Genomic DNA, 9,154 nt, shown 5'->3' with positions numbered 1-9,154 from the left:
GCTGCCAACATCACATTGCACCATGCGGCACTGAACCTCGTGGCCAATTCTTTGAAGGCAGAAGTGTCCAGAAAGCCACTCAAAGGTGTAGGCTGAAGGAGGGAACAAGGGCAGCCAAAGAGCTCAAGAAACAATCCAAGGAGAAGAAAGAAACTACTGGACACTCGCCCCGGGGCTCTGCAGGGAGCTCTGAACTGCATCTGGGGCTGAGAGCGGTCACTCCCATTGGCCATACACCTTGGCAGTTCTTACTTCATTCCAGGGAGCTCGTGGTAACAGGAATTGCTGTGGGATGGTCTGTATGTCAAATTGCTCTGATTGGTCAATAAATAAAACATTGATTGGCCAGTGGTCAGGCAGGAAGTAGGTGGGACAAGGAGAGAGGAGAATTATGGGAAGTGGAAGGCTGAGGGGGAGAGACACTGCAGCCGCTGCCATGACCAGCAGCATGTGAAGACACCGGTAAGCCACCAGCCACATGGCAAGGTATAGATTTATGGAAATGGATTAATTTAAGCTATAAGAACAGTTAGCAAGAAGCCTGCCACAGCCATACAGTTTGTAAGCAATATAAGTCTCTGTGTTTACTTGGTTGGGTCTGAGCGGCTGTGGGACTGGCGGGTGACAAAGATTTGTCCTGACTGTGGGCAAGGCAGGAAAACTCTAGCTACAAGGAATGCCACTGAATCTTTCAGATTCTGGCTCCCAACCCCCTAAACACTATCTAAGTCACCCTCCTAAAAGAAGGCAGCCTCAGTCACCATGCAGCCTCGCTTGGTGAAGCCAAGTTCCCTCCTGGACCCGCAGGACCTTCCACTGTGTCTACCAAGAGTCCTGACTCAAATCTCAGCCCTAAAGACAGGGCCTGGTCTTAGATATACTCAGTTCACTCTCATTCCTCACTTCTATCAAGCTGCAGGGCCTTTCAGATCGCATTCCAGATGTTGCCTCTTTCCAGTGTAGACTTGGCAGGAACACAATTCCCAAGAAGAGACTTTATCTTCTGGGATGGCCCGGGCACCTGACTAGACTGAGAGTGAGCGCCGTCTGCTCAAGACGAGCAAAGGAAAACTCCGAATCCTAGTCAAGGAGGTCCCCGAGGCAGCCTAGAGGAAGCACAGGGCTCTGGTCCAAAGGGGCAAGGTAGTGCCACCCCCAGCTCCAGTCACACACATGCCCCTCAGGGGAGGGGGTGTGACAGCCTCAGAAGCAGGGCATTTGCCAGCCTATGAGAAGTTCTGAGTCCGTGGGATCCTTCTGTGAATGGAAATGCTATGGTCTTTTTTTCCCCTGCTTGATCTAAATAAAATTCTTACTTTTAAAAACTTTTTGAAAAGCGGCAAAGAGAGTACACAGCTTCTGGACCTCTCCCACCCCCACTGCCTTCTATGTTAATATTTTACAAGATCAGGCCACATGTTCAAAGTCAGCGACAGCTTGCGTATGTCACTACTGAAAGACTCCACACAGCATTAGGCGCCACTCGATCCCTTGTCCTTCTCACAGTTCTGGGTCCCTTCAGGGTCCCCATCACATTGCCTCCTATGGTCTATGACCATTTCTCAGACTTCCTTTGTTGGGGGCGGGTGGTGATCTCTACAGTTTTGAAGGGTCCTGGGAAGATGTTTTTAAAATTGGGGCTTTCCTGTTTTTCTTGGGGACAGTCTAGCACATGCATTTGGGGGAGACCACAGAGACAAACACCCTCTCATCTCATCCTATAATGCTTGCTTCCAACTAACTCACGGAGGAGGTCAGCCTTGGTTAGTGGCCTCAGAGGAAGTCAGCCTTGGTTAGTAGCCACGAGGAATTTTCGGGCTTCTCCCTGCCCCCAATTCCCCTGGAAGCCCCTGGTCCTCCACAGGAGATAGGGCTCTCAGGCCAAGAGTCAGGCTCCTCCTTCATTTTCAGTAGAATCCTTTGGCTGGGGGGTCTGCCATTCCTGGGCCCTGTGGGTGGGGCTTTAGTTCAGAGCAGCTTTGATGTGCTCTTCCTTCCCACGGCCATGGTGGGTGTTTAAGGGCTCTGCTAGAGAACTGAACCCAAGAGGCAATGGCATCACAGAGCAGTGTGCAGCCTGCAATGGCGACGTAAGGTGAACAGGAAGGGGACCTTTACGCGGTGAGCCATGGGAGTCCTGCATTTTTTGTTGATAGCAGAGCCAGCTCTCTCTTGGGGAGCCTGAGGCCATGCTTCTGCTCAGTGTGGGAGGGCTGTGCTGTACTGGGGTGTAGCAGAATATTTTAAGGTGTCTTACTTTTGTTTATGTTGCATTTGTTTAACTCTGTGAAGCTGTGTTACTGTGCCTGTCTGAAACACCTAATGATCTAATAAAGAACTGAATGGCCATTAGTGAGGCAGGAGAAAGGATAGATGGGGCTGGCAGGCAGAGAGGATATATAGAAGGAGAAAACTGGGAGGAGAGATCTAAGATACAGCAGCCAGAGAAGGGAAGGATATCAGGGGCCAGCCACCCAGCTACACAGCGAGCTATGGAGTAAGAGTAAGATTTACCGAAGTTAGAGAATGGAAAAAGCCCAGAGGCAAAAGGTAGGCAGAATAAGTTAATGAAAGCTGGCAAGAAACTAAGCCAAGCTAAGGCTGGGCATTCATAAGTAAGAATAAGCCTCCGTGTGAGAATTTACTTGGGAGCTGGTGATGCCCCCCCCCAAGAAAAGAGCAAAACCCCCCAATAACACTAGGGCTTGTATGTCTCTGTAATTTATGACAGAGGTAAGATGGGCAATCTGGGTGAAGCTCTAACACCATATGGACTGAGACCTGGGTCAGAAGATGCTAAGCCCCGCCAGACTCCTCCAGCTACCTAAGTCCAGTGTCTTCTGTCACAGTTCAAGTCTCTCATGGCACTATCATTCCTTGTGGTGGTATGCTTCCAGTCTGGGGATTCTAACCCTTGGTGATTCCAAGACTTGGTGTTCCACGGATTGATGCTCCTGCCAGGGCCAGCCATTCCTGAACTCTGCCCAGAGTGATACACAATCCTCACCTGCGGCCAAGAACACTGGCAAACATCTATAATGCCAGTACTCAGGGACTGAGGCAGAAGGATTGTTGTGTAGCCAGTCCAGGCTTTAAAATGAGACCTTGTTTCAAAAAGTAAAAGAAAAAAATCCTCACCTGTTCCTTCCTTCGCAAGGCTGGTCTCCAGTTCAGACATCTGTCTGGCTCACTGTGATGAGTCCTGATGCACCTCCTATTTTCTCTTTCTCCTTAACCTATGAGCCTGGCTCTAACCACATTCTGCCCGCTTGGTCTGCACCAGGTCTTTCCCAGCCAAATCCCCATGACCAGTCCTTCTTTGTGGTCCAGGAGTCCTCCTTGTCCAGTCAGGATGGATCTGCTTTTCATATACGCAGAGTTCTCTATATGAGGCCCCTCCCTGCTGCACCGGCCTGGCTCATCTCAAATACCAGCTCTGCCACAAAATCCGTTCTCGTTCCTTCTCTATTCCTGGCAAAATGATTGTCCCCTCTTCCTTCTCCAGTGTCTTGTTTTAATTTTTCTGGGATTTGCCATTACAGAGGCTCTAGGTGGGGCTACATGGACACATCTGTCTCTCACAGTCCTGGGGGCCAGAAATCCAAGATCAAGGTAAGAATGGGTGGCTTTTCTTGCTTTGTCCTTACATGGTTGTCCCTCTGTGTGTGTCTGCGTCCTAATTTCCTCCGACAAAGGCACCCGTGGGATGGGATTTGGGCCCACCCTACTGACCTAATTTTAACTTTGCTACTTAAATGTTTCTAAATATGGTCACATCCTGAGACACTAGGGGTTAAGATTCTAACATAAGAATCCGAGGGACAGAATTCACTCTGCAACATCTTCTTCCTTTCCCCACCCTCCTTTTCTCCCTCCCTTTCTTTCCTATATAAACCAAAGCTGAGCCTTTGATAAAGATAAAAGAACAGTGAAGATGTGGTCTTTGTCCTTGGGTAGCGTCCAGTAGCCCAAAGAGAATGGATACCAGGTTTTGAGGCACCTAAAAGCTAGGAACCCCTGGTACCAGTCCTGCTCTTTCCACATTGTGCTGGAAGTCATGTCCAGCTTCCTGTCGCAGGGAGAAGCGGCTTCCTAAGGATGGACTTTTAGTCATCTTGGAATTTATGATGCCTAGAACTCTGCCTCACCAGATAGTACACTGTAGTCCTAGCACTCAGAAGGCTGAGACAGGAGGATTGCCACAAATTTGGGGCCTGCAGTGGTTACATAGCAACTTGTTTAGGTCAGAGGTAAAGGAGTAACAGAGAAGAGAAACAAAAAAAGAAAAATAAGATCATACATGGGAGAAATAAATGACCAGCAAATACTGGTTGAATTGAACCCCAATAAACTGATATTGTGTTTTTATTCTTGAAGAGTTTTTTATTGTTGTTGTCACTATTTGTTTTTGTTTTGTTTGCTGACTAATGGACTTTGTCATCAGTCTTAATGGACAAAGGTCAGCAAATACATTTTATTTTGCTTTTAAATCCATAAAAATACAGATTTATGCCTCAAAAGAGGCAATGGCTCTGCATATTGGGAGAGAGTAACTTCTGTGATTTCTTCTATTTAGAAATTTCACACTTTCCCATTGCAAAGTATAATACATCTAAAATTGTAACTGCAATGATGAGTTAATATGTTACATTTGACATGAGCCAAAAATAAAAACGAGCCTCATGCTCTGAGAATGATGAGCATATTAGTTGGCATCTCACAAAGACTTAAGAATTTTTGGTTTTTGGTTCTGTTTGTTTGTTTGTTTTTTGTTTTAATACAAAATCTTCCATAACCGAGACTGAGCTCACCACGCAGCCGAGCCTGGCATTAAACCCTTCTGATCCTCCCTCCTGCTTCCAGCTCTCCAGTGCTGGGCTTACAGGTGGGCTGCCTTTCTTAACTTCGGAAAAAGTGTGAGGAAGTAAAAAGCACTCGATTAGATGAGACAGCCTTGGGCTGGAGAGATGACTCAGTGGTTAAACGTAGAGACCGCTCTTGCAGAGGAGCCTAGTTCAGCTGCCTGTGTGGAAATCCAGCTCCAGGAGAATGGACATCCTTTTCTGAACTCTGTGGACACCTGTACTCACATGCACATACCCTCATACAAACGCCTGCACACATATAATTAAAAAGAATAAAAATATCTCTTAAAAAATGACATCCGAACAACTATCCGCAGCACTCAACCCAGTGAGGCTCATACTGTGGAGTCACCAGATAAATATGTTTTCTGGAGTATGACCCAAACCAGGTGTCTGCCGGCCACGTGCTGAGTATGGGGCAGCAGCCAAGCTCTCACAGGGAGCTTCCATGCTGAGACTCTTGCATGGTCACAGCCCTTGAACCCGACATGCTTCTTGTTGGCCTCTGCAGTAGCCAAGACACGATGACTGTGTAGCCGTAAAATTCTCTGGTCCCGAGTTCCTCTGGTCCTGCCCAGCCCTGAGGTCCCTCAGCCATTTATAAAATAATCAATCAGATTTAATATTATTTACAAACTGTATGGCCTATGGCAGATGTCGTGCTACCTCTTATATCTTTTTTTTTTTTTTTTTGAGACAGGGTTTCTCTGTGTAGTTTTTGGTGCCTGTCCTGGAACTCACTCTGTAGACCAGGCGGGCCTCAAACTCACAGAGATCCACCTGGTTCTGCTTCCCGAGTGCGGGGTTAAATTAACCAATTTCTATTAATGTTTCAAAAAACGTGTTCCATGGCTTTACTAGGGTATGCTGGCACATTGTTCCTTGGGCAGCAGGCTGGCTTCTCTCCAGACTCTGCCTTTCTCTTTCCTGTCTCTCTCCTTGGATTTCCCACCTGCCTCTAAGCTGCCTTGTCATAGGCCAAAGCAGCTTACTTATTAACCAATGGGAACAACATATATTCAAAGTGTACAGAAAGACATCCCCCAGCATGACTTTCCTACAGTGTAGGTACAACAGCCATGAGAAGCCACCTGTATGAGCTGAGATACCTGAGAATCCTAATACCCAGAGCAGGGTGGCCCACAGCTGAGGAGTAATGCTGAACCAGGACCCGTGCAGGAAAAGATGTCTCCAGTGTGAAATAACGGCCACTGTGACAAGGACACCAGCAGACATTGGTGCAGAACTTCTTCCTTCGGGAAAGCGGTCTGGTATACATCAACACTGCTTTTGGCTGTTTAACATCTTCTATACAGGTGCAAAAGACCCTTAGCCAAACACTTCTGGCAACATAACATTCTCTACTAGGATTCCTCAAAGCCCAGCTTTTAGTAGATTCAGGTTTGGAAAGCAAGCCCCAAATTAAGAAAGGCTACCAGGACCAGCAGCTGTTATTCCAGCTGAGCGTGGAGGTGCATGGTTACCTCAGCACTTAGGAAGCAGAGGCAGGAAGTCATTGCAAGGTGTTGTTTGTTTGTTTGCTTGTTTTTTTGTTTGTTTTTGAGACAGGGTTTCTCTGTATGTAGGCCTGACTGTCCTAGAACTTGCTCTGTAGACAAGACTGGCCTCAAACTCACAGAGATCCACTTGCCTCTACCTCCTGAGTGCTGAGATGCTGGGGTTAAGGGTGTGTGCCACCACCACCACCCGGCTGATTATTGCAAGTTTGAGGCCAGCCTGAGCCACAGAGTAAGACCCTGTCTTAAAAAATCAAAAATAGCCGGGCGGTGGTGGCGCACGCCTTTAATCCCAGCACTCGGGAGGCAGAGCCAGGCGGATCTCTGTGAGTTCGAGGCCAGCCTGGGCTACCAAGTGAGCTCCAGGAAAGGCGCAAAGCTACACAAAGAAACCCTGTCTCGAAAAAAAAAAACCAAAAAAAAAAAAAAAAAAAAAAAAAAAAAAAATCAAAAATAAAACAAAACTAAAATCTGTTTTATTCTCACAATAGCTCAGATTGGACATAAGAAGTTTTCTTTATCTTATTTTAGTTGAGATAGGTAGATAGATAGATAGATAGATAGATAGATAGATAGATAGATAGATAGAGAGTACTTGTATGTGATTTCGGATCCTTTGGAGCTGGAGTTGCACCCAGTTGTGAGCTAATCAGTGTGGGTGCTGGGAACTGAACTTGGGTCCTCTGACCTTCTAAAGAACACTAGGAGCCATCTCTCCAGCATCCTGGTTTTTATTTTTTATTTTTATTTATTTATTTATTTATTTATTTATTTATTTATTTATTTATTTATTTTTTAAACAAGGTCTAACTCTATGGCCAGATGGCCTGGGAAGAATTTTTTCATTTAAGACGCAAAGTATGACCAAAAGCCAAACCCTACCTCCACAACACTGAACTGCATTCAACTAAATGAATGGGCCTAAGGGTGTCTCAGGCACTGTGGCCACAGTGTGTCTCTAATTCCTCCACAGAGTTCTCACAGAGAATGGGAACGTCACAAAACTCACAGAAAAAGTTACAAGACGCAATCAAAAACTTGCAGAGGATGGATGGACTCTTTGGTGGAGCTGCCTACAGGTTGGGCAGTGGCCCTCTGGAAGAGCAGCCAGTGCTCTTAACCACTGAGCCATCACTCCAGACATAGGTAACCTCTCTTAACCAGTCTGTTTTTGTTTTCATAATGGTGAACTTGTTCTTCTGGACCTCATTCTGTTAATTTTGATAAACCAGACTACCTCCATTTTAGTCTGGAAAGCATCTTATAGAAAACATTGTATAGTTTACTTTATAAACTTTATGTAACATTATATAAGTTACATCTTATAGTAAACATAAACATTCCTGTTTTGATGAAATCTCTGTTTCTCAAGGAGGTGGCTATGCCCCCATCTTAACTACAAAAGGTTCTGTACTGCCTATTCCAGGAAACAGCAACCATACCCTAGTTTCAAAGGTTGTCATGACCACCTTGTTATGACCACCTTGCAGCCATGTCTTTGTTTCCGGAGGTTTTTATGACCAACTTTCTATGCTTATGTTCTGCTTCTGTAACCCTACCTATTTGCCTGCCAAATCCCCTATTTGGAAACCCTGTACTCCTAAACTATAAGAACCCTTATCTTACCCATGTTCAATGCTGAACTCTTGAAGCCCACCTTTAGGGAGAGACAGCATGTGTACACGAATTAAAAAAAACTTGCTTTAGCTTGGTGGTGGTGGTGCACATCTTTAATCCCAACACTTGGGAGGCAGAGGCAGGTGGATCTCTATGAGTTCGAGGCCAGCCTGGTCTTCAAAGTGAATTCCAAGACAACCAGGGCTGTTACACAGAGAAATCCCGTCTCAAAAAACAAGAAGCAAAAAAGCTTGCTTTAATTAATTTGGCTATGATTTGGGTCAGTGGCCTCTCTCCTCATACCTGTGGGACTAACAATTTCCCTCACTCAAATTTCCCTCACTCGGAGCAGGCCTGCCCATAAGCACCTTCTTTGCTTTCAGGATCACAGGAACAAATTTCGTCCAAAGAACCTCTGAATGGATGCAGCTACCGACAGCCCAAATGTTCACCCTTCACTCTTCTTCGCACGCCACCTACCGATGCTGGTATCTAAAACACAACGCTTAGGAATTGTGGGCCATGTAACTCGGCAGTGGATACACTTTGCCTAGCTATCCCAGTAACTGGTCCTTAACATCTTCATCCACACACAAGCTTGGTCAGCTCTAAGGGAATGTATTGTCCCAGGGCTGGCTGTTTTTCTTCTTGGGGGATGGCAGCATGTAGGTCACTGTTTCTACTTTCTCCAAATAAGCCTCTTTGTCTTTGGTTCTGATTTATTTTCTCATCATATTTCACAGACAGCCTACAAACAGAACCAGGGGAGGTGCAACAATGTTAGTGTCAGTCAGCCTCCCAGTAGGAAAGCAATTACATGCCTCAGGGCCTTAGAAGACACTAAGTGGCAGCTATCTGCAAATGCAGAAGAGGATTAAGGAGCGCAGAGGGCCTCCGGAGCACTCCGGGGAACAGCAGAAAGCAGGGCTCTTATCAGCCCCGGGCCTACCAGGATGGTGGCGCTTATAGCTGGTGTACTCTATGCAGCGCCCACCTCTGCCAACCTGATCACACCATCCCAGGGAGAAGCTGCCAGGAATCCCAGCTCAGACCAGCCAGCGGGGAGCAGAACTCCGAATAATTGACAGACAAGGGGGGCCAGCCCCAGCCCCCCCCCCCCATGGAAAACAAAGAAATTCAGACCTATATGAAGCA

At 46.4% G+C, this 9,154-nt stretch overlaps 1 long non-coding RNA gene across 3 annotated transcripts; it reads left to right on the top strand.

The window, feature by feature from the left end:
* Nucleotides 1–376: 376 nt before the first annotated feature.
* LOC121829462 (uncharacterized) lies at nt 377–8,717 on the top strand. 3 transcript variants are annotated; one of them, XR_013051373.1, is made up of 5 exons: nt 377–462; nt 3,543–3,612; nt 5,929–6,136; nt 7,356–7,528; nt 8,383–8,717. It is a non-coding gene; the product is annotated as an uncharacterized LOC121829462 (long non-coding RNA). The 3 variants fall into 3 exon arrangements; XR_013051375.1 differs by having other exon boundaries at nt 419–486; XR_013051374.1 differs by lacking the exon at nt 5,929–6,136.
* The last annotated feature ends 437 nt before the right edge of the window (nt 8,718–9,154 follow it).

The sequence above is a fragment of the Peromyscus maniculatus genome, chromosome 5 (assembly GCF_049852395.1).
Source record: "Peromyscus maniculatus bairdii isolate BWxNUB_F1_BW_parent chromosome 5, HU_Pman_BW_mat_3.1, whole genome shotgun sequence".
Taxonomy (NCBI): Eukaryota; Metazoa; Chordata; class Mammalia; order Rodentia; family Cricetidae; genus Peromyscus; species Peromyscus maniculatus.
The sequence above is the reverse complement of the archived record's forward strand: the minus strand, read 5'-3'. Positions and strand labels throughout refer to the sequence as shown.